Below are 23,284 nucleotides of genomic sequence, written 5' to 3' on the forward strand. Positions count from 1 at the left end.
CTTTAACCCCTTAACGACCGAGGACGTGCATGGTACGTCCTCAAAAAAAGTCATTTAACAACCAAGGACGTACCCTGCACGTCCTTGGTCTGGAAAGTACTGGAAGCGATCCTGCTCGCTTCTAGCTGCTTTCCGGTTATTGCAGTGATGCCTCGATATCGAGGCATCCTGCAATAACCTTTTTTAGCCATCCGGTGCAGAGAGAGCCACTCTGTGGCCCTCTCTGCACCGGAGATCGGTGGCTATATTTGTTGGTGGGTGGGAGCCGGTATGGGAGGTGGGTGGGGGAGCGCACCGACGCGCACGCGTGCACGGGAGGGCGGGGGCGGGTGCTAACCGCTATACTACAGAAAAATATTTGTGAAAGGTTGAAATAGTGGGGGATATATGTATAAAAAATATACATCAGACAGGGGGTGGGGGTTGGTCCGTGGGGGGGGAGCTACACTACAGAAAAAATGCAAAAAAAACAAAAAAAAACATTTTTTTTGCAAACTGGGTACTGGCAGACAGCTGCCAGTACCCAAGATGGCCCCCAATAAGGCAGGGGGGGAGGGTTAGAGAGCTGTTTTGGGGGGGATCAGGGAGGTTGGGGGCTACGGGGTGGATCCTACACAGTAGCATTTGTAAATAAAGTGGGGGGAGAGAGAGCAAAAGAGAGGGGGAGAGAGAGCAAAAGAGAGTGGGACAGAGCAAAAGAGAGGGGGGAGAGAGAGCAAAAGAGAGAGGGGAGAGAAAGCAAAAGAAATTATGAGAGAGAAAGAGAGCAAAAGAGAGGGGTTGAGAGAGCAAAGGAGAGGGGGAGAGAGAGCAAAGGAGAGGGGGGAGAGCAAAGGAGAGGGAGAGAGAGCAAAGGAGAGGGGGGAGAGAGAACAAGGGAGAAAGGGAGGGAGAGCAAAAGAGGGGGGAGAGAGAGAGCAAAGGAGAGGGGGAGAGAGAGCAAAGCCGAAGGGGGAGAGAGAGCAAAGGAGAGAGGGAGAGAGAGCAAAGGAGAGGGGGGAGAGAGAGGAAAGGAGAGAGGGGAGAACAAAAGAGAGGGGGGGGGGGAGAGAGCAAAAGAGAGGGGGAGAGAGAACAAAAAAGAGAGGGGAGAGAGAGCAAAAGAGGGGGGAGAGAGAGCAAAAGAGGTGGGAGAGAGAGAGCAAAAGAGAGGGGGGAGAGAGCAAAAGAGAGGGGGAGAGAGCAAAAGAGAGGGGGGAGAGAGAGAGAGAGAGGACAAAAGAGAGGGGGGTGAGAGAGCAAAAGAGAGCACAAAAGAGATGGGAGAGAGTGAGAGTGCAAAAGAGAGGAGGAGAGAGAGCAAATGAGAGGGGGAAGAGAGAGAGCAAGGGGTGGGGCCGCTGTACTACAAAAAATTGCCCGTGTGCACGGGCTTTAGGACTAGTATAGATATATATATATATATATATATATATATATATATATATATATATATATATATATATATATATATATATATATATAATCAGAGTATATTTCTCAATATATGTCTGATTTGGTATGATTAGATATTCTATTCCCACTTATGTTCTGGTTAAAGTACAAGATGGTGTACAGTGTTTTTTTCTTCTTCAATAACTAATTTTTACTGGAAAACAGGTGCCGAATTTTGGTGTTCTAGAAAAGGGAATTACTGTTAAATGTGAAGCCATAAAGTTTTTATTGCAAAATGTATAAATGAATGACTAACCTGATGAAGATGTTTGCCATAAACTTTATGCAAAATCCAATTTTAAAAATGTACTTTTTAGCAGTGGTGGTTTCTTGCCAAAACAGAGGGACATCTGCAAAGAAAAGAACGAAAGTGCAGGGCTTGTTTAAAAATAGAGAAAACTTCAACATACAGCACAAAATAGTACTTGAAAGGTTAAGCCTCAGGATTATCATACAGATATCCGTAAATCAATAGCCTGTACCTTGATCAGCTGTAATTCCTCAGTACAGGCCTTTATGGTAAGAACGGGGTAAGAAGGATAGAATGAGAAGAAGAAAAAACTCTTTTAAACACAAGGCATGTGCATTGGTTTACATAAAAATCAAAGAAAATAATGAAAATTGCATTTTCGTTACTTTTGTTGCTTTAACAAAAACTAACCGACCACAAACAAAAAAATGGCCAGATTACGAGTTTTGCATTAGGAGCTATGCAGTGCCAACGAGCAGTTTTTTCTCACCGTTCACTTACTTACAGCGCTGGTATTACAGGTTTTTACAAACCCAGCGTTATCAGGCATGAAGTGAGCATAGAGCAAAATTGAGCTCCATACCGCACTCCAATACCAGCGCTGCTTAAGTGAGCGGTGAGCTGGCCGTACGTGCTCGTGCACGATTTCCCCATAGACATCAATGGGGAGAGCCGGCTGAGAAAAAGTCTAACAACTGCAAAAAAGCAGCGTAAATCTCAGTAACGCAGCCCCATTGATTCCTATGGGGAAACACATTTTATGTTTCACCTAACACCCTAACATGAACCCCGAGTCTAAACACCCCTAATCTTACACTTATTAACCCCTATTCTGCTGCCCCCAACATCGACCGACACCTACATTATTCTTATTAACCCCTAATCTGCTGCCCCCAACATCGCCGACACCTGTATTATATTTATTAACCCCTAATCTGCCGTCCCCAATGTCGCTGCAACCTACCTACACTTATTAACCCCTAATCGGCCGCCCCCAACGTTGCAGCCACTATATTAAATGTATTAACCCCTAAACCTAAGTCTAACCCTAACACCCCCTAATTGAAATATAATTAAAATAAATCTAAATAAAATTTCTATCATTAACTAAATTATTCCTATTTAAAACTAAATACTTACCTATAAAATAAACCCTAAGATAGCTACAATATAGCTAATAGTTACATTGTAGCTAGCTTAGGGTTTATTTTTATTTTACAGGCAAGTTTGTATTTATTTTACCTAGGTAGAATAGTTACTAAATAGTTATTAACTATTTAATAACTACCTAGCTAAAATAAATACAAATTGACCTGTAAAATAAAACCTAACCTAAGTTACAATAACACCTAACACTACACTACAATGAAATAAATTAACTAAATTAAATACAATGAAATAAATTAACTAAATTAAATACAATGAAATAAATTAAATTAGCTAAATCACAAAAAAAACACTAAATTACAGAAAATAAAAACAAATTACAAGACATTTAAACTAATTACACCTAATCTAATAGCCCTATCAAAATAAAAAAAGCCCCCCAAAATAAAAAAAACCCTAGCCTAAACTAAACTATCAATAGCCCTTAAAAGGGCCTTTTGTGGGGCATTGCCCCAAAGTAATCAGCTCTTTTACCTGTAAAAAAAAAATACAAACAACCCCCCAACAGTAAAACCCACCACCAACACAACCAACCCCCCAAATAAAATACTTACTAAAAAAACCTAACCTCCCCATTGCCCTGAAAAGGGCATTTGGATGGACATTGCCCTTAAAAGGGCATTTAGCTCTTTTGCAGGCCCAAAGCCCTAATCTAAAAAATAAACCCACCCAATAAACCCTTAAAAATTCTTCATCCAAGCGCAAGATGTCCTCAATGAAACTGGCAGCAGTAGTCCTCCAGACGGGCAGAAGTGGTCCTCCAGACGGGCAGAAATCTTCATCCAGACAGCATCTTCTATCTTCATCCTTCCGGCGCGGAGTGGGTCCATCTTCAGGACATCCGAAGCGGAGCATCCTCTTCAAACAACGGCTTCTTCATAATGAATATCTCTTTAAGTGACGTCATCCAAGATGGCATCCCTTAGATTCCGATTGGCTGATAGAATTCTATCAGCCAATCGGAATTAAGGTAGAAAAAATCCTATTGGCTGATTGGATCAGTCAATAGGATTGAACTTCAATCCTATTGGCTGATCCAATCAGCCAATAGGATTGAGCTTGCATTCTATTGGCTGATTTTTTCTACCTTAATTCTGATTGGCTGATAGAATTCTATAAGCCAATCAGAATCTAAGCGACGCCATCTTGGATGACGTCAGTTAAAGAGATATTCATTACGAAGAAGCCGTCGTTTGAAGAGGATGCTCCGCGTTGGATGTCTTGAAGATGGACACGCTCCCCACCGGAAGGATGAAGATAGAAGATTCCATCTGGATGAAGACTCTTTTGAAATAAAAATAAAACCTAAGCTAGATACAATGTAACTATTAGTTATATTATAGCTAGCTTAGGGTTTATTTTATAGGTAAGTATTTAGTTTTAAATAGGAATAATTTAGTTAAGTATAGTAAATTTCTTTAGATTTATTTAAATTATATTTAAGGTAGGGGGTGTTAGACTTAGATTTAGTGGTTAATACATTTAATATAGTGGCAGCGACGTTGGGGATGGCAGATTAGGGGTTAATAAGTATAATGTAGGTGGCGGCGATGTAAGGGGCGTCAGATTAGGGGTTAATAATATTTAACTAGTGTTTGCGAGGTGGGAGTGCGGCGGTTTGGGGGTTAATATGTTTATTCTAGTGGCGGCAATGTCCAGAGCGGCAGATTAGGGGTTAAACATTTTATTATAGTGTTTGCGATGTGGGAGGGCCTCGGTTAGGGGTTAATAGGTAGTTTATGGGTGTTAGTGTACTTTTTTGCACTTTAGTTATGAGTTCTATGCTACAACGTTGTAGTGTAAAACTCATAACTACTGAATTTAGAATGCGTTAAGAATCTTGGAGGTAGAGGGTGTAACCCTCACTTTTTGGCCTCCCAGGACAGACTTGTAATACCGGCGCTATGGAAGTCCCATAGAAAAAAGGGTTTACAAAGTTTACTTAAGTCATTTTGCAGTAAGGCCAAAGAAGTGTGCGGTGCCCCTAAACCTGCAAGACTCGTAATAGCAGCGGTAGTGAAAAAGTAGGGTTAGAACCTGTTAACCCTGCTTTTTCAGCTTAACGCAAAACTCGTAATCTAGCCCAAAGAAAATAAAACAGGTTTATTTTAATTTAAAATTTTAGTTTTTTTGTTTTCAATTGGTATATGCTGTTTACTTCCTAAAAGGAAAGAGTCCACAGCTGCATTCATTACTTTTGGGAAATAAGAACCTGGCCTGCTCCCACTTCCCCAGTCATTCTTTGCCTTTTGTCCTAGGAGGTTGGCAGAAAAGTGTCTGAAGTTTGTTTTGTCTCTTATGGAGGGTAGTACTCTTCGACATGGGAGGGGAGTTTAAAGTAATCCTATCAGTCTCTCAGTGAGGGCCTGGATGAAAGTTAGAGTCCGGAGATGCAGGGAGAGTTTCTCTTCGAAACCATCCCGACTCATATTAACAGCTCCACAAGCAATCAGCGTTGTCGAACTTTGCTGCCTGCTTTCTTCTCTCAAGCTCATGGCAGTGGCACTGCTACTGTTCGTCACACTTGAAGGGGCGTGTTCCTGTTCCACGGCGTAGATTCCGGTAAGATTGTTTAATTTTACTTCATCAGAATGTACTGTAAATTATTATGTTTTCCCATAAGGAACTATCTTGTATAATGATAGGGCCTCAGTGAGGCTCCTTTGGTATCTTGGAATTGAGGGTTAATATTTCCCGAGTTGGATTATTGAACAGGGTTTTTTTTAATCATGTTTGTTATGTGATTCAATCTGCTTATGTGTAGTGTTAACTGGGCTCTTGGATTAGAATATAAAGGCCTTTGGAAGTGACACGACCTTATGGTTGGGTGAGCTTTTTTTCGGACTGTACGGTTCACCTTGTAACTGGACGTGTTTACGTTCTGGTCTTCCATTTCCGCATTCCTGACTGTGTGGCGACTGAAAAATTAGAGTCTGCTTGTATCTGGTTCTAGGAGGTGGTGAGTGACCCAGCCATTGTGGGTGTCAGGTGCCGTTAAGTTTTTTCTTAGTCCATATTATTATATTCTCTATCTAGTTATGGAGGATTCTGATGCTGAGACTGTTCAATTTTCAGATTCAGATTCTTCGACTTGTGACGAATGCGAATTGGCCCCGTTGACACAGGTCAATCAGTTATATGTTCGATATGCCGTATTAGAGCGCCCTGTTCCTCGGGCTCGGGGAATCAGGGGTCTGCTGAGCCATCTGCCTCTGGGGGTTTTGTCCTCCATGAGGCGAGTTCCCTACTGCTCCCTACTACTACACATGCGGGTAACCCAGATTATATTTATCCCTCCTTACAGGGTGGCTTGCCCAAACCCCCCCCCCCCCCCCGGAGGTTGTAGCTCGTTTTCGCTTTCACATATTTTTGGCGATTATGCATCTGCAAAGTCCAGATGTTTATCTGTGTTTGTGCTTGTGACCAATCATCCTGGGTCTACCAGCCTTGGGTGGGCCTATACAGTTCCCTGCGGGTGTAGCTGTCCTTGAGTGTTGTGCCTTTCGTTACAGAATAGGGCGTCTTCACGTTTTACTCAGACACGTTTTTGAGTTATTAAAGGATCCTATCCTTAACGGATACAGGAATCCGCAGTCTTCTATTTTAAATGGCTCACCTCATTAGACATGAGGGGATGACGTAATTTACAAATTGTCTGATTATTGAGATCTCCCCCAGTTTTTTGGCTCCAATTTCCTCTCTTGGGAGGATTGGGGGCTTAGCGCCTCCTTACTGCCGTTTAGAGCGGTTTGGCCTTCTGAGGCTCTGGAATTGTCCTTGGACTTGTTCTGGCTGTGGTTCTCTCTTGAGACCTTTCAGACTTTGTCCGGTCTTCGGGGGACCTGGTTCCCTTTAGGAGTTGGTTCCTTTGTAGGGATATGGGCAGTGCGGTCTCCTTGAGCTCTGTTTAGGGTTTCTTCCACGGAGCTGGTGGATGCTCCACATCCTTCTTTCATCTTCTCCTCTGATTTTTTGGGGGTAATGTGGAGACTAGCCTTTGTTTGAGTGACTTTGTCCTTGAGGTATCCCCTTGTTCTTGGTCGTAGTGTGGCTATTGCGCCTAGGGCTCTAGTGACCTTGTTTCGGTCTTTGTTTCCGTAGCTCCTTGGAGCATTGGACTCTGGCAAGGGGTGGTCTTGTCTTCTGGTCGGGACTTGCAAGTTTTTCTCATTGTCCATTTTACTTTGGACATTGTACGGTATCTCCCAGGGGTCTGGTTTTATATCAGATGGGGGATTTCAGTTTCTGGGTTCTTGTTTATTTGGGGGCTCGGACCTCTCCTCGCTCTGGTTCTTCCAGTGGCTGAGGTTTTTATCAGCATTTCCTTTGGGGATCCCGTTGTGGGTTGTACCGGACTGTTTTTATCTAGAGCTGGTCTGGGGTTCTCCAGTTCCAGAAAACTTGGGCAGTGTCCTTTGGTTGGGCTAGTTGAACTGGTTCAGTTGACCACGTTTTCTGGGTGCCAATGCCCCCTGGGCTTGCCTTTCGCCTTGGTTGGTTTCCTTTGGTCGGCTTGCTGAAAGAGTGTGATGGCTTCGCTGCTCTGCAAGCAAAGGGGTTCACTGTGGAACCACTGCAGCTATGACACCTTGATCTGTGTGCTAGCCAGTTAAATTCTTCAGGGAATTCCTTCCAGGTCAGGGCGTTGGAGAATAGTTCTCTCGGTTCAGCCTTTGGCTGTGTCCTGGGGCAGGTGCTCTATCCTTCTTGCCCGTTTGCCGGCCCCCTTTTCTTGTGGGGCTTAAACCCTTATTTTGGAAGTGTGGTCCTTGTCTTAGGGCTTCTCCTGGCTCCAGGAGGTTAGGACAGACGGGTTAACCTATTTCGGAGAGAGGTACGCTATCTGGGTTGTTCTGTCCATTGGGAGAGTTGCTGGCTCCGCCTTGAGTCTATGTTGGGCCTTTATCTAGATCTCTAGGTCTACGCCCTTGTGAACGGTCTCCATGTGGTATTTACCCAAGCACTATTGTAATGGATGTGCCATTTTTTCCGCTCGTTGTTTGAGCCTGAGGTTTTTCTAGTCCCCTGGTTTCAGACCTGCCGATGCTTGGGCTGGCCCGGCTGGAGGTAGGTCCTGAGATCATTGTTCTCTCAGATCTTGGGGGCACATTCGTCCTCGTTGAGGTTCTGGGCTCTCCTTTTATGTTGAGACCTATGTGTAGGTCTGGCGGTTTCAGTTGCCAAGAGTGTGAATTCTGTAGTGGAGGTTAGCACTCTACATTTTGGTATCCGCTTCCAGCAAGTATTTCTTCTGTGTCATCCCGAGGATGGCTGCGTGTTCTTGACTCAGGTGTTTACCTTCGTCTGGGTCTGCTACATGTAATTTTGCCAGAATTCCTCAGGGTTCTGAGTTTGGATGATGTTTGGTCTCCGTTTTCAGTGGTTTCTAGGCATTGGTTAATTTGCTGCCCGGCAAGTGAAGGGTTGCTCTTTGAAAATAGCTACAGCTGCTTGCGCCTTGATCGCATGCTAGCTAGCTGTTCCAATCCTTGCAGGATGTTGGGTGAACATTTTCTCTTTTCTGCTACTGGTTCTAAACCTTATGGTTTCTATTTGGAATGGGTGTTGCCGCCCCTTGTTGTCTGGACCCATTTAGGTCTTCCAAGCTTGATTTGATGGGTGCTTTTCCTTTTATGGAGTTTGTGGTAACCTTTCTGTTCCCATTTGGTTCTTCCTTGCCTTATTTCTTTTGGAGTTCCGGTGGGGGTTCCCTTCGCTAGTAAAGGGTGTGTGGTGGGGGACCAACTGTTGGGCGACGGTGTCTCCCGGAGGACTGTTGGCTCAGTTGTGTCTGATGTTGTGGTCTCTAGCTAGGCTTCCGGGCTATCTGCTGGTCAGTGTTCTTGGGGCCTTTCTCCTTTTTGTGTTCTCAGCTTCGGATGAAGCGGGGTTTTTTGTTGGGTAGTGGTTTCAGGCCTGCTGCCCTAAGAATGGGCTGCCTATTGAACCCTCCAGTTTTGTCATTCAGTGTCCTCTGTAGCTTGGGTATTGATTTCCCAAAAGTAATGAATGCAGCTGTGGACTCTTTCCATTTAGGTAGAAAAACATAAATTATGCTTACCTGATAATTTTCTTTTCTTCCGATGGAAAGAGTCCACAGCTTCCCACCCGTATTTTTTTATGTGGGGCGTCTTTGTTTTTATTCTTCTGGCACCTTTTCACCCAGATATTTCTTCTACTGCTCCTTGTTTCTCGGCAGAATGACTGTGGGATGAGGGAAATGGGAGGAGTATTTAAGCATTTGGCTTGTTTCGTGTTTTTGCCTCCTCCTGGTGGCCAGGTTCTTATTTCCCAAAAGTAATGAATGCAGGTGTGGATTATTTCCATCGGAAGAAAAGAAAATGATCAGGTAAGCATCATTTATGTTTTTTTATGATGCAAGCAGGCATTATCCAATAAGTGCAAACCAGGAAGGAGCAGCTGAATAGATTGACAGTTTCTCTCAGCCTGTCAGTGGAAGCCTGTGATGCTTTCTAGCCAACCAGCATTCTCAGGAGGAGGGAGGGAAGTGAATGGTAAATGTATTGCAGACTGCTCAGAGGCTCAGATCTGTGTATTCTGCACTGTGTTAGCAGCATAGGAATAGTATTTGCCAGTTACTGTGTCACTGTGCCCCCCAGTTATACTATTTTTAAAAAGTTTACGTATTGGACTCAAATATAGTATTAATAGTATAGTACACCACTTATCTTATTTGTCTGAGTTAAAATAGAAGTCATTTGTTTATTAGTAGTTTTAATTTAAAAAATCAGTGTCTGATTCAACGCCGTGATTGGAGGAAGCCGGATTCCTCATTTTAGACCCAGGAAGAGGCTTTGCGACGGGTGGAGGAAGCTGGAGCGGCTGTCAAGTTTAAAAGGTACGTTTTTTTTCTCAACAGGAGTGCAATGTAAATTTTGATGAATTAAAGTGCCCCTGTTTTTAATCAAATTTTTAAAAACCGGGCACTTTAGCATCAAAATTGAAATTCACTTTAAAGGACCATTAAACTTGACATTTCAACAATGCATAAAATGTTTCATTATTGCAAGTTACCACATTATTGCAATATACATTTATTATTTATTTTGCAGCCTTTTGCTGTAAAATACATCTAAAAATTGTGTGTGTTTCACTTTCTCCCAGGGAGGTTTGGGTTAATACTTTTAGGCAATTTATGTGAGCTTTTGTTTTCTTCTCCCTCCCTCCCTCCCTCCCTCCCTAAGCTTCTATAGTGTCACATGCTTTTAAAAGGTGGATTATCAGTTTTGCATCAACAGTCATGATAGAAAATTAATTATTTGCCATAAGTTGAATCAGTGCTAAACCTCCGTAAGGGAATACAAGAGTGCAGGCTGTTTGTGTTGTATCTGAATATTAGTTTGTGATTGGTTAGCAAAGGTTCTTTTGTTCTGACGGACAAAGAAATCAGTTTACAGAATAAACATAAAACAATATACTCATTTGACAAAACAAAGCTGCAGTTTTCATTTCAAAATTATTCTTATATATGAAAGTTCATAATTATGTATTTTACAATTTGTATTTAATGTCCCTTTAAGTATAAACACTTTCAGTATATTAAAGTTACGTGCGTATAGTATACTGCTTATTGTTACTGTACCTTCAAATAAACTTTTAACTTTACCAAAAATGCAGTGCACAAAAATTAGATGTATAAAATATAAAAAAATAAGTTTAAGAATTACACAGAATTGCAAAATAAAAGGTTATATAGCCGATTACAGCTTCAGATAAAGAAAAATGGCAAGAATCTGCACTGTAGCTCAAAATGAAAATGAACATTTTAAATTTGACAAAAAGAAAATTTTGGTTGAAACTAAATTTTCTCATGCACATATAAATACTGTGATGCACAGAACTAAGAATGGAAAGGGGCAGTAAATGCTGTTAGTTTAAGGCTGTAATAGGGCAGAGTGGTTATGTAAGTTCATCCCCCTAGGGAGAGAAATTTCACTGTTGAGTCGAAAAGGCAGTTAGGGTTATACTGTGCTAACAGCTATGGGACAGTAGCAGTTAAAGGGACAGGAAATCCTCCCCAATTATTTTTTTTAATTATTTGGCTAGAACATACAATTTCAAACAACTTTCCATTTTTCATCTATTATCACATTTGCTTCATTATCTTCCTATCCTTTGCTGAAGAAACAGCATTGCACTTCTGGCAGCTAGAAGAACACATCTAGTTAACCAATCCCTAGCTCCCACTAGTTTAGGATATGTGTGCATATGTGTATTCTTTTTCAACAATGGATACCAATTGAACAAAGCAAATTTGAAAATAGAAGTGAATTTAAAATGACATACTCAGAATCAAGCAAGTTTAATTTTGAATTTCCTATTGCTTTAAGCATTGCATGTATTAAAGTTACCTTCTTTTCCTGTAAAACAACTGAACAATGTGTTTATTCCACTGACACAGAGGGAGACATCAGAAACCTGACACTACATTTACTTTTGATCAGAGCAGGGACTCATTTACTGTTCTTAATTGGCCAAAGAAGTAAAAACGATCACAAGCAATAGCTGGAAAGCATGTTGCAGGGTTGCAAAAACAAAACATATGCTTAGTCCAAGGGTCAAGTCCTACAAAAAAAAGTGTGGGAACTCACCACCCTTCCTCACAATTAATATATATATATAATCTATAGACTTTGGTTATCTTAAATCCAATTAAGGGTTGAATGGATACCTTTGGGCCTGAGAATCCTCCTCTGTTAATGAGTCTCACCCACTTAAGGTACAATATTTCTATTTCTGCTGAGGGGAGCTAAATAACCAATACCAAAAGCAAGATGAGAAGGTCAGTCACATAAACAGTAAAGATGATGCAAAGAAACTTTTTCATTCACACACCGCAGCAACTTGAGTTACAGCATACCCAGAGCAAGTGTCACCTCTGTTGACTTCCACCCGGGGAGCTTTATAAATTCAGCAGGATCTTGGAGGTAAAACCGATGAATGTATACACCTCCACTGTGATCTGTATCTCCGTATCTCGTCCACCGCTACCCGGCACTTTTTCAGAGGCACTGTGTTTCCGCGCCCACCAGGGGGCGTGTCCAACTTACAACAGATGATCCTCCAACCGGATAGCTTAGACAGGTACCACGCACGCCATCACTCAAACACCTCCACTTGGAATCCTCCAATCCTCAGGCTGCCTTCCGTCGCGCCTCTTTGTACGGACCAATACTAGGGCTCCACTGGGCTTTCTGCGTTCTGTGATCAGCGTTCAGCGTAGTAATGTTACTGAATGCTCTGGGGATAATTTGCAGCAAACAATGCAAGAACACTAGCGCTCTCAGGGCAAGGAAATCCACCACAAAAAAGAGAACATAGAGCGCTAGCGTAAATAAAACATAACCTTTATTTTGGTTATTAAAAAACAGGACATATAGTCAAATCAAATGGATAGAGATGGGATACCTCTGGCTGGCAGGCTTACGCGTTTCGGCATAGCCGTAATCATAGCATACTATGCCAGCCACAGGTGTGAATTATATACTGAATTAGGAACAACACCATTGGTTAAAAGGACATATCATTAAGAACAACATGCCCAGAGGAATTTACATTTAACCCCCCATGTTCCGGAGGTGAAAAAACAGAATTAGTTCTTTAATAACATACTCAATACTCAATCTATCTATGTTCTACCAAAGACCATCACCCAGGGGAGTGCCTGGCTTAGTTGTAAAGGCTCCTATAAATGTGGAAGTTCAAGGTGTGGAGCATGTGATTATCTAACTGTGTCAGAACACTTTACCTCCACTACAACAGGGAAGACCTATGAGTTTAAATTTTGCCTCAATTGTACATCTACTTTTGTCATCTACTGTGTAACCTGCACAATATGTGGAAAACAGTACATTGGGCTCACCACTAGGGACATTAGAACAAGAATAATTGAGCACTTGTCTACCATTAGAGTAGGCAAAGCGACCACCCCTGTGGTACATCATTTTGCTCACACTCATAAAAAGGATCTTACTTGTTTTTCATGGCAACCAATAGATATGGTTCCTAGACCAAAAAGAGGGGGTGACCGTGGAGTAACCCTATCTAAAAGGGAAATGTTGTGGATCCTAAAAATGGATACCAGAATACCAAAAGGCCTGAACTCAGAGTTCAACCTTATAAACTATTGGGAATAATGTCCCCCCAACCTCTAACCAAACAAAGAAAACACCCTTTAAAAACAAACCTAACCCCCCCCCCCCTATTACCACAACCTCTATAATGTACAAACATGCAATAGACAATTCAGGGTAACTAATAGATTTAACACCATATCTCACAGATAAACATGGCATAATCCATTTGAGAGATGAACCTTAGGATGAAAATATGTCCTTTTATGGGATATAATAATTATGTATTGGGTATGTTTCAATGACTATAACCTGCAGGTGAATGTTCTATTGCAAGGAGTTTTATGTATATATATCTCAGTGGTCTATAGTTACAATTTCAGATGTCCTCGTGTGTGCTGATACATAGATCTGTGAAACATTATATTATACTAATTGTCTCTAGAAATGTGCCATTGTAACACATTTGTCTAATACACCCTGAGATTACTATATTCACACTATCTTAGCCCACAGTGACGATAGTAAACATTTGCACTTATGTATACAACATTATAATCTATTTAAATAGAAGACCGTTACTGCAGGTTACAAACATGACGAGATAAACTGAGACTGAGAACTTGCACAACACTTATGATTGGTGATTTATCTATTGTGTATTTTTATGTGTTTCTTAAATACCTACATAGATTGAGTATGTTATTAAAGAACTAATTCTGTTTTTTCACCTCCGGAACATGGGAGGTTAAATGTAAATTCCTCTGGGCGTGTTGTTCTTAATGATATGTCCTTTTAACCAATGGTGTTGTTCCTAATTCTGTATATAATGCACACCTGTGGCTGGCATAGTATGCTATGATTACGGCTATGCCGAAACGCGTAAGCCTGCCAGCCAGAGGTATCCCATCTCTATCCATTTGATTTGACTATATGTCCTGTTTTTAATAACCAAAATAAAGGTTATGTTTTATTTACGCTAGCGCTCTATGTTCTCTTTTTTGTGGGGGAGCTAAATAACCCCAGAGCAAGCCACACAGAAATGTAAGCACCATGTGTAATAAAAGATAATAAAGATAATATTCATAACAGGTTACAGGAGTGATAACACAGCAGGACCGCTGACAGTCTTACATTTCTTTCTAATGACACGGTGAGTCCACGGATCATCAGTAATTACTATTGGGAATGTCACTCCTGGCCAGCAGGAGGAGGCAAAGAGCACCACAGCAAAGCTGTAAAGTATCACTTCCCTTCCCACAACCCCCAGTCATTCTCTTTGCCTGCGTTGCAAGGAGGTGGTAAAGTTTAGGTGTCTGAAAGAAGTTTCTTCAATCACAATTGTATTATTTTGAAGCAGAGCAGGTTTACTCTGTTCTTCCTGGGGTTTAGCCATAGTCCACTTCAGTCTCTTCAGTAGAGCAGTGGTGGCTTTTATGCATTTGGGAACTTGTGGGGTATAATCCTCACTACGCCTCCCAAACTGTTGTTGCTGCCCTGTCTTGGAAGCCTGAGTAGGAATATTCAGTCTTCCTTTTTTTCCACAGGTCCATGTGAGGGAGGAGGCCTTCTCAAACCAGGTGAGCTGTCCTGCTGTCAGGCAGATCTAAATTCAGGCAAGTGCCTAATTTTATTTTCTGTACTCAGGAAAATATGGCACTTCAACAGTTAAGTCTATATGGGACATGGAATACTAGTAATCCTATTTAGGGTTAATAGGATTGAGGTAGGCAACGTATGCAGGCACTGGGGACTAAAGATTTTACATGGGTGTTAAGTAGCACTCCGGTGTGAGAAGTCTGTTGGCGGATCTACATAGAAATTAATGGTTGCCGGGAGGTTACAGTTTGGGTACGCCAACAATTATGAAGGCGGGCTTTTTCTGAGGCTGCAAGATAGTTCTGTGCCTTTCCGGTTTCACTTCTCTGTGAGTTTCGGATCGGATGTAATCATTTCGGCTCTGCTTGCGATCGCCTGATTGTCCGTTTGAGCAGCTCTGGGAAGTCTGGATTGTGGATTAAACCTTTAATCCAGTTATCAGCAGGACAGGTAGGCACCTCAGCAAAGAGTGCTGAGGTGAAGAGGCTGTCTGAGGTTCTCTAGTGTTCCACTGCTCTGCGGTTAAAATAAAATCATTTTGTTTAAAATTGAAAGTGACAGTAACGTTTTTTTGTACATAAAATAAATGTTAAAATAAGTTAAATAAAGCAGTTTTCTTTATTTTGTTGGGTTATTGGATAAAGATGGAACAAGAGGCCCTGCAAAATGTTACATGTTGCTTGTGTTTTGATTCCAATGTGGAACCACCAATCCCTTTTTGTTCCTCATATTTTGAAAGAACATTGCATTACAGGATAGACTTTTTGATTCTGAGCCACCATTAGCTAAGGCAGATGCTGTTCAGGGGTCTCCTGTTCAAGATATGCTGCAGCTTTCTCCTCAAGTGTCCGAAACCTTATAGTCCCCACATGCAGTCCCCTGTGTTCCCTCTCACACTCTGGTTGGAGTTACCTTGCAAGACATTGCTACCCACATATCCTCTGCGGTAACGGATGCGCTGTCGGCATTTTCCATGCTGCAGGGTAAATGCAAGAGGAAATGTAAAGAATCAGTAATGGCTATTCCGAATGTTCCCTCCCAGAAGTCTGTTGACTAACTGTCGTAGTCAATCTTAAGAAGTCTAGTAAGCTAAACAAATACCTTGATGTACCTTCCGCGGTGGAAGTTTTTCCTGTACCAGATTGGGCTACAGAGATTATTGCTCGGCAATGGGAGAGACCTGGTATTCCTTTTTCTCCATCCCCATTTTTTAAGAAGATGTTTCCAATAGCTGACTCTATTAAGAATTCTTGGCAGACGGTCCCCAAGGTGGAAGGGGCAATTTCCACTTTGGCTAAGAGAACCACTATCCCAATAGAGGCTAGCTGTTCACTTAAGGATCCTATGAATAAGAAGTTGGAAGGGTTATTTAAAAAGATGTATGTACACCAGGGTTTACAATGGCAACCTGTGGTGTGTATTGCCACCGTCACCAGCGCGGCAGCATGCTGGTTTGATGCATTGTCTTATTCTATTCAGAGAGATACTCCCCTTGAAGAGATCCAGGATAGGATCAAGGCTCTTAAGTTGGCCAATACCTTTATTACGGATGCTTCCCTACAAGTCATTAAGTTGGGAGCAAAGATTTCTGGCTTTGCCGTACTGCCCTGCAGAGCTTTATGGTTGAAGTCCTGGACTGCGAATGTTTCATCTAAGTCTAACTTTTGGCGATTCCCTACAAGGTCAAGACCTTGTTTAGGCTGGGCTTGGCTGAAATTATTTCAAATATTATGGGAGGAAAGGTACATTTCCTTCCTCAGGAGAAGAGGAATAAGCAGAAAGGACGTCAGTTGACCTGTATAAAAAGAGAGGTTGTTCTTACACTGTGTCTGGGATCTTTCCGATCTGGGAGTGATAGGTTCTGTTCCAATGCAGGAACAGGGTCTGGGAGATTCTACTCCAATCTGTTTGTGGTTCCCAAAAAAGAGGGAACTTTCAGACCGATTTTAGACCTCAAGAGTCTAAACAAGTTTAACCATCACAAGTTTCTGAGGTTCGCAATTCTAGACAAACACTTTCAGTTTGTGGCTCTTCCATTCGGCCTTGCCAGAGGCTCCGAGAATTTTCTCAAAGGTCCTTGGAGTGCTGTTGGTGGTGGTCCGGTTGCGGGGCATTGCAGTGGTGCCTTATCTGGACGATATTCTCATTCAGGCTATTCCATCTCAGACCTCTGCAGTTATGCATGCTCCAATAATGGAACGGGGAATATGCAGATCTGCCTCTACGATTAGAACTGGATCAGGTGACAAGAAATTCTCTTGCTTGGTGGTTGTCTCAGGAACATCTCTCTCAGGGAACCTGCTTCTGCAGACCTACCTGGGTGATTGTGACCACGGATGCCAGCCTGCTGGGATAGGGAGCAGTCTGGGGCTCATTAAAGGCTCAGGGTATATGGACTCGGGAGGAGTCAGTTCTCCCCATAAACAACCTAGAGCTGAGGGCAATCTTCAATGCTCTTCTGGCCTGGCCTCAGTTAGCTTCAGCCCGGTTTATCAGGTTCCAGTCGGACAACATAACTTCAGTGTCTTACATCAACTATCAGGGAGGAACTCGGAGTTCCTTGGCCATGACAGAGGTAGCCAAGATTATTCAGTGGACGGAGACCCACAACTGCTGTCTATCTGTGATCCACATTCCAAAAGTGGACAATTAGGATGTGGATTTTCTGAGCAAACAGACCTTTCACCTGGGGGAGTTGAAATTCCATCCGGACATGTTTTCCAACTTGATTCTTAAATGGGGACAGCCAGAGCTGGATCTCATGGCATCTTGACAGAATGCCAAGCTCTCGAGGTACGGGTCGAGGTCAAGGGATCCTCAGGCTGTACTGATAGATGCTCTGGCGGTTCCTTGGAATTTCAGTCTAGCATACTTATTTTCTCCGTTCGCTCTCCTTCCACGGGTCATTGCTTGAATCAAACAGGAGAGGGCGTCGGTGATCCTCATTGCACCGGCATGGCCTCGCAGTATCTGATATGTGGAAGGACCTTCTACTTTAAGGGCCCTTCCTTCATCCAAATCTCATTTCTCTGAAGCTGACTGCTTAGAGATTGAGTGCTTAATTCTATCTAAGAAGGGGTTTTCGGAGTCGTTCATTGAGACCTTGATTCAGGCTCGTAAGCCTGTGACTAGAAAGCTTTACCATAAGATATGGTGTAGATATCTGTTCTGGTGTGAATCCAAGGGGTTATCGTGGAGAAGAGTCAGGATTCCTAGAATTTTGTCCTTTCTCCAGGAAGGTTTGGAGAAGGGTTTGTCTGTGAGTACTTTGAAGGGTCAAATATCTGCTTTATCTATATTGTTGCATAAATGTCTGGCAGATGTACTAGATGTGCAATCCTTCTGTCAGGCCTTGGTCAGAATCAGGCCTGTGTCCAAACCTATTACTCCTTCCTGGAGTCTTAACCATGTTCTTAAAGTTCTTCAGCAGGCTCAGTTTGAGCCTATGCATTCCTTAGATATTAAGATGTTATCTTGGAAAATTTTGTTTCTTGTTGCAATTTCTTCTGCTCTTAGAGTTTTTGAACTCTCGGCATTGCAGTGTGAATCCCCTTACCTTATTTTTCATTCAGATAAGGTAGTTCTGCATACTAAGTTAGGTTTCCTTCCTAAAGTGGTTTCGGATAGGACCATTAATCAAGAAATTGTTGTTCCTTCTTTGTGTCCTAACCCTTCTTATAAAGAGCGTTTACTGCACAACCTAGATGTTGTGCGTGCGTTGAAATGCTATTTACAGGTGACTAAGGATTTTTGTCAGTCTTTTGCTTTGTTTATCGTTTTCTCTGGGAAACACAAGGGTCAAAAAGCTACGGCTACTTCTCTTTCTTTGTGGCTGAGGAGTATAATTCGTTTGGCCTATGAAACTGCTGGACAGCAACCTCCTGAGAGAATCACGGCTCATTTCACGAGGGCTGTTTCTTCTTCCTTGGCCTTCTAAAATGAAGCTTCTGTGGAACAGATTTGCAAGGCTGCAACTTGGTCCTCTCTACACACTTTTTCAAAATGTTATAAATTTGATACTTTTGCCTCAGCTGAGGCTTCTTTTGGGAGAAAGGTTTTTCAAGCAGTGGTGCCTTCTGTTTAGGTTCACTGTCTTGTGCTTACCTGATAAATGTATTTATTTCTTGGCACAGTGAGTCCACGGCCCGCCCTCTATTTTTCAGACAGGTTTTTTTGTTGTATAAACTTCAGGCACATCTGCACCTTGTGCTGCTTCATTTCTCTCCTTTTTCCTTCGGTTGAATGACTGGGGGTTGTGGGAAGGGATGTGATACTTAAAAGCTTTGCTGTGGTGCTCTTTGCCTCCTCCTGCTGGCCAGGAGTGATATTCCCAATAGTAATTACTGATGATCCACGGACTCACCGTGTCAAGAAAGAAAGAAATTTATCAGGTAAGCATACATTTTTTTTAGTGTATTGTAGGAAGTGTTACTGCCCATTACTAGAGGATCTCACTATCCCTTTAATCAGACTGTGGTCCAGCTCCTCCCACCAGCAGTCTTTATTGAAGTGTTTCTGTTGTCTGCCCAGAGGGAACTTAGCTCCTCCTGCAGAAATAGTGCAGGTACTCCGTTCCCATGCGTTCCTGCCTGACTTGACCCCTGGCTTAGTAACAATCAAAGATCAAAACGTTGTTGCCAAAAGGGGGTGCCTCGTACAATTCTAAAAGACAACATAATTACCCACAGCAAACTTTGGGCTCAAGTTTAATTTTGACTTCCATATCCCTTTAAAAGGACATTCAACTTAAAATGTTTCTTTTATGATAGAAATAGAGCATACTTCTTCTTTTTTTCGTTTTAGGTTTGCAATGTGCTTTTACTATTAAATTTACTTTGTATTCTTGTTATACATTGAAAAACAGGTAGGTAGGCTTGGGAGTGTGTAACTGTATGTACCTCTATATGGCAGCACTTTTGCAAGAATGCACTTAAGTTATACATTTTTAAAACCACTAGATGTTTGCTGTCATGTAGTGCTCCAGACATGTGTATGGTAAATACCTAGGTATGCTCTTCAACTATGAGAATGAAGCAAATTTGATAACAGAAGTAAATTGGAAGCTTTTTAAGAATTATAAACACTTCCTTTTTCAGGAAAGAAAATACTGTTTGTTTTTTTTTTTTTAACTCAATGCAGAGGACTGTTTCTCTTTTTATCCACTGCATTGAGTTATATATACCTGAAGTAGTTTATGAGAGCTAAAACAGCTGTACAATTGCTTTTAGAACATGCTATTGGCAAACTGCAGCAATAAGAAAAAAAATATCTTATAATTATAACTAAAAAGAAACATTGGTGCTCTGAATAATCAATCTTTAGCCTAGAAAATACATCTATATATGTAGATATTTTGTAATATATATTACTCATTAAGAATATTTTTACTTAGCAATAAATCTCTCTTTTTACATTCAGAGTCCCAGAATGAGGAAAATTTTCCTTAAAGGGACACTAAACCCCCCAAAAAATCTCTCATGATTCAAGTAGAGAATACAATTTTAAACAACATTCCAATTTACTTGTATTATCTAATTTGCTTCATTCCATAGATATCCTTTGTTGAAGAAATAGCAATTCACATGTGTGAGCCAATCACACAAGGCATCTATGTGCAGCAACCAATCAGCAGCCACTGAGCCTATCTAGATATGCTTTTCAGCAAAGTATATCAAGAGAATTAAGCAAATTAGATAATAGAAGTAAACTTGAAAGTTCTTTAAAACTGTATTCTCTTTCCAAATTATGAAAGAAAAAATTTGGGTTTCATGTCCCTTTAAAGACTGTACATTATTTATATTTCCACTTGGAGACGTAGCATTTAATGAATGGCTCATTTCTTTCCACAATGTCACCATGTGCCTAGTTACACTGCAGTCGAAAGGAGAGTGGAAGGAAATGTAGGAGAAAATACAAACAACTAAAACATATTAGAATAAAGAATATCATGGATGTCAGTGCTTTGATACTTCTACATACTGTCAGAACTGAATTTGTCTATTCAGTAAGTTTCAACTGTACATAAAATATGGATAATCATTCTACTTCCCAACAGAATGCTGACATAAGTGACTAGTATCGTTTGCTGTAAAGTGCAAAGTGATCTGCCTTAAACAAACGTACCAGCTCTAGTCACAGATTCCTGACTCTATACAGTTTCCTTTTCAATCTATATTTCACAGAAATCTCTGTCTTTGAATACACTGACACAGACACCTTCTGCTAGACACTCCACCTCCATGCACACTTTTCCTTTGTGCGCTTTCTCCCCTGACAGTTGTACGCAGGATGCCTGTTCAGCAGCTCCTGAGTTTCTGTCAGATAATCCCTCTGGATGTTTCCTTCCAGATGGTCAGAGCTCACTTTGAGTGGGTACCTCCCTCTTATTCCTCCCTCAGTCCATCACAAGGAGATGCAGCATCTGCTCCAAACTTCCCTTGACACATCAAACAACCAGAATCATTGGGAGAAGCTGGGTTGCTATCCCCCTGCCCCCTCAACCATCTCTTACCTGCTGAGCGCTGCATATAGTTTATTTTGTCTATCATAAAACAAGCTGACTGCCTCTCATGCACAAGTGGGTTCGATTATGTTGGTGCACAGCTATGTAATTCCCTCTGCTACCCTACAGCTGATGTCTTAATCATAGAAACTAAAGCATCATCTTTAGAGATTGTATTCCATGCAGCAGTCCTGAAATATTTACTAACCAGGCGAGTATTATGTGTCCAAGATAGAATGTATACAATTATAAGAATACATCAAGTGGATTTAACACCTTAGCTGCCAAACAGGATATGGCAGCCAATGGATTCATGAAAGACAAACACATGCAAGCACACAGTGTTTAATATGGCTTTGGAATACACAACAATTTATTTTTCTGCACGTGCACCAGTATGAAAATCAGTCTGTGTGCTACTGTGCCCCATAGATGTGAGAAAATCTTAATACAGGGTAATGTGGTATTATCAATAATACAATTACAAGTTTCATAATACAGACTGATCTAATATAAATTGTATGTTATTAAAAAGTTCGTTTTGATAATAAACAACCTTATAATTCTACAGTTGGAACACCACTTATTATAGTTAGCCATGACATTACTAAAAAAATAAGTGGGCTAGACTCATAGACACTTGTAAGGCTGATGAGGGGTATAATTGTTCAGGGTAGATCATGTTAGAAAATTCATTGAGGCTCTCTTCACCTATCTCTTCCAGCTTATCATTAAAAATTATAAGAAAAATACAGAAAGGGGGCTATGCGTTTCACAATAAAATGTAATAAATAACCTATTCAGAAAATTGAAAAAGATGCATACATAAATATTCTATAAAGGAGCTATCTCAATCAGGACACAAATAGATTAAGATCTTTACAAGGCTCAGTTCTGCACAGAGCACTCAATGCTGTAAGGCCTCAGAGAGGACCAAACTAGTCCCAAAAAGAATAACAATGTGGATCAGCTGCAAGCAGCAAGACCCCGTCAATTTCCTGGCCAATTCATTGGAAACATCAGCATCAGAGGGGCCTCACCACATCAGTACAAGCTCCAAAACAACGAAGGAAAAATAATGAAACAATGCATTTTGGCCGCTTTTCAAGCTGAAAGTAGCAAAAAAAGGCTAAATATGTGGCACAAATTTAAATATAGATGGTGATTAAATGGGAGTTAGCGGTTAACATCTGATTGGTCAGCATGCATTTAAAGTTTGCACATATGAGAGTGAACTTATTCTTTGTCTGTTATTAAAAAGATGGTGTTCACCCATCGAATACTCTAAAGGAAGCATATTTTAGACCAACCAATTAAATAATTAGCTAATTTTTAAACTTTTCCTTTTCACCTCTTTCGCCAAATGGACGCTTGATAAAGACCTTTATTAGGTCTAAACGCATCGGCAATTGGGCAATCTAGCGAGATATATTTCACTTTGGTTTTAGCATATTGCACTAAATTTGTATACTTTTACAGGTTGATATCGTTTAAGCTTCCTTATTCACTGGGGACTCTGGATGTAATCACCTTGGCTTCCTGGAGTGGATATTTGGACACTTAATTAGAACATAACACTATTTCAAGTCTGAGCCTTATACGTCTTTTTATTTTGGTATTACAGTGCCGGCACTAATATTTGTTCTTGTATTAGTTTAATATACCTCATTTTATTTATTTTTTACTTTTTGTCTAAAGTGATAGTGAATAAATTATAGTACTTAAGCTTTTTAGCACTTCCTATATTTGTTTCTGATATTTGATTCCTCCTTTAGGGTAGAGGAGTTTTAGCTTTTGTTTGTACTATTTTGAGTATTTTAGCAGGATTGATTGTTTTAATGCACATATATATGCCTTTTGTCACTGGCTCACCCAGTGTGTTCAGCTAGCTCCTAGTAGTGCATGGCTACTCTTTCAACATATGATAAGAAGAGAATGATGCAAATATGATAATATCAGTAAATTGTAAACTTGTTTAAATCATGAAAGAAAATATTTGGATTTCATGTCCCTTTAAGTAGAAAAAAACATAATTTATGCTTACCTGATAAATTGATTTCTTCCCTGGTGGTGTGTGTCCATAATCCATTACTCCTGGGATTTTCCTTGTGTTTACTAGGAGGAGGCAAAAGATTCCCAAACCCTAAGAGATCTATAAAACCCCTTCCACCTTACCAGAATCTAGTCTGACTTATAGCCAAGGAAAAGGAATAAAGAACCCCTAAAAAATTAGAGCGG

This window comes from Bombina bombina, chromosome 1 (genome assembly GCF_027579735.1).
Source record: "Bombina bombina isolate aBomBom1 chromosome 1, aBomBom1.pri, whole genome shotgun sequence".
In the NCBI taxonomy this organism is placed as follows: Eukaryota; Metazoa; Chordata; class Amphibia; order Anura; family Bombinatoridae; genus Bombina; species Bombina bombina.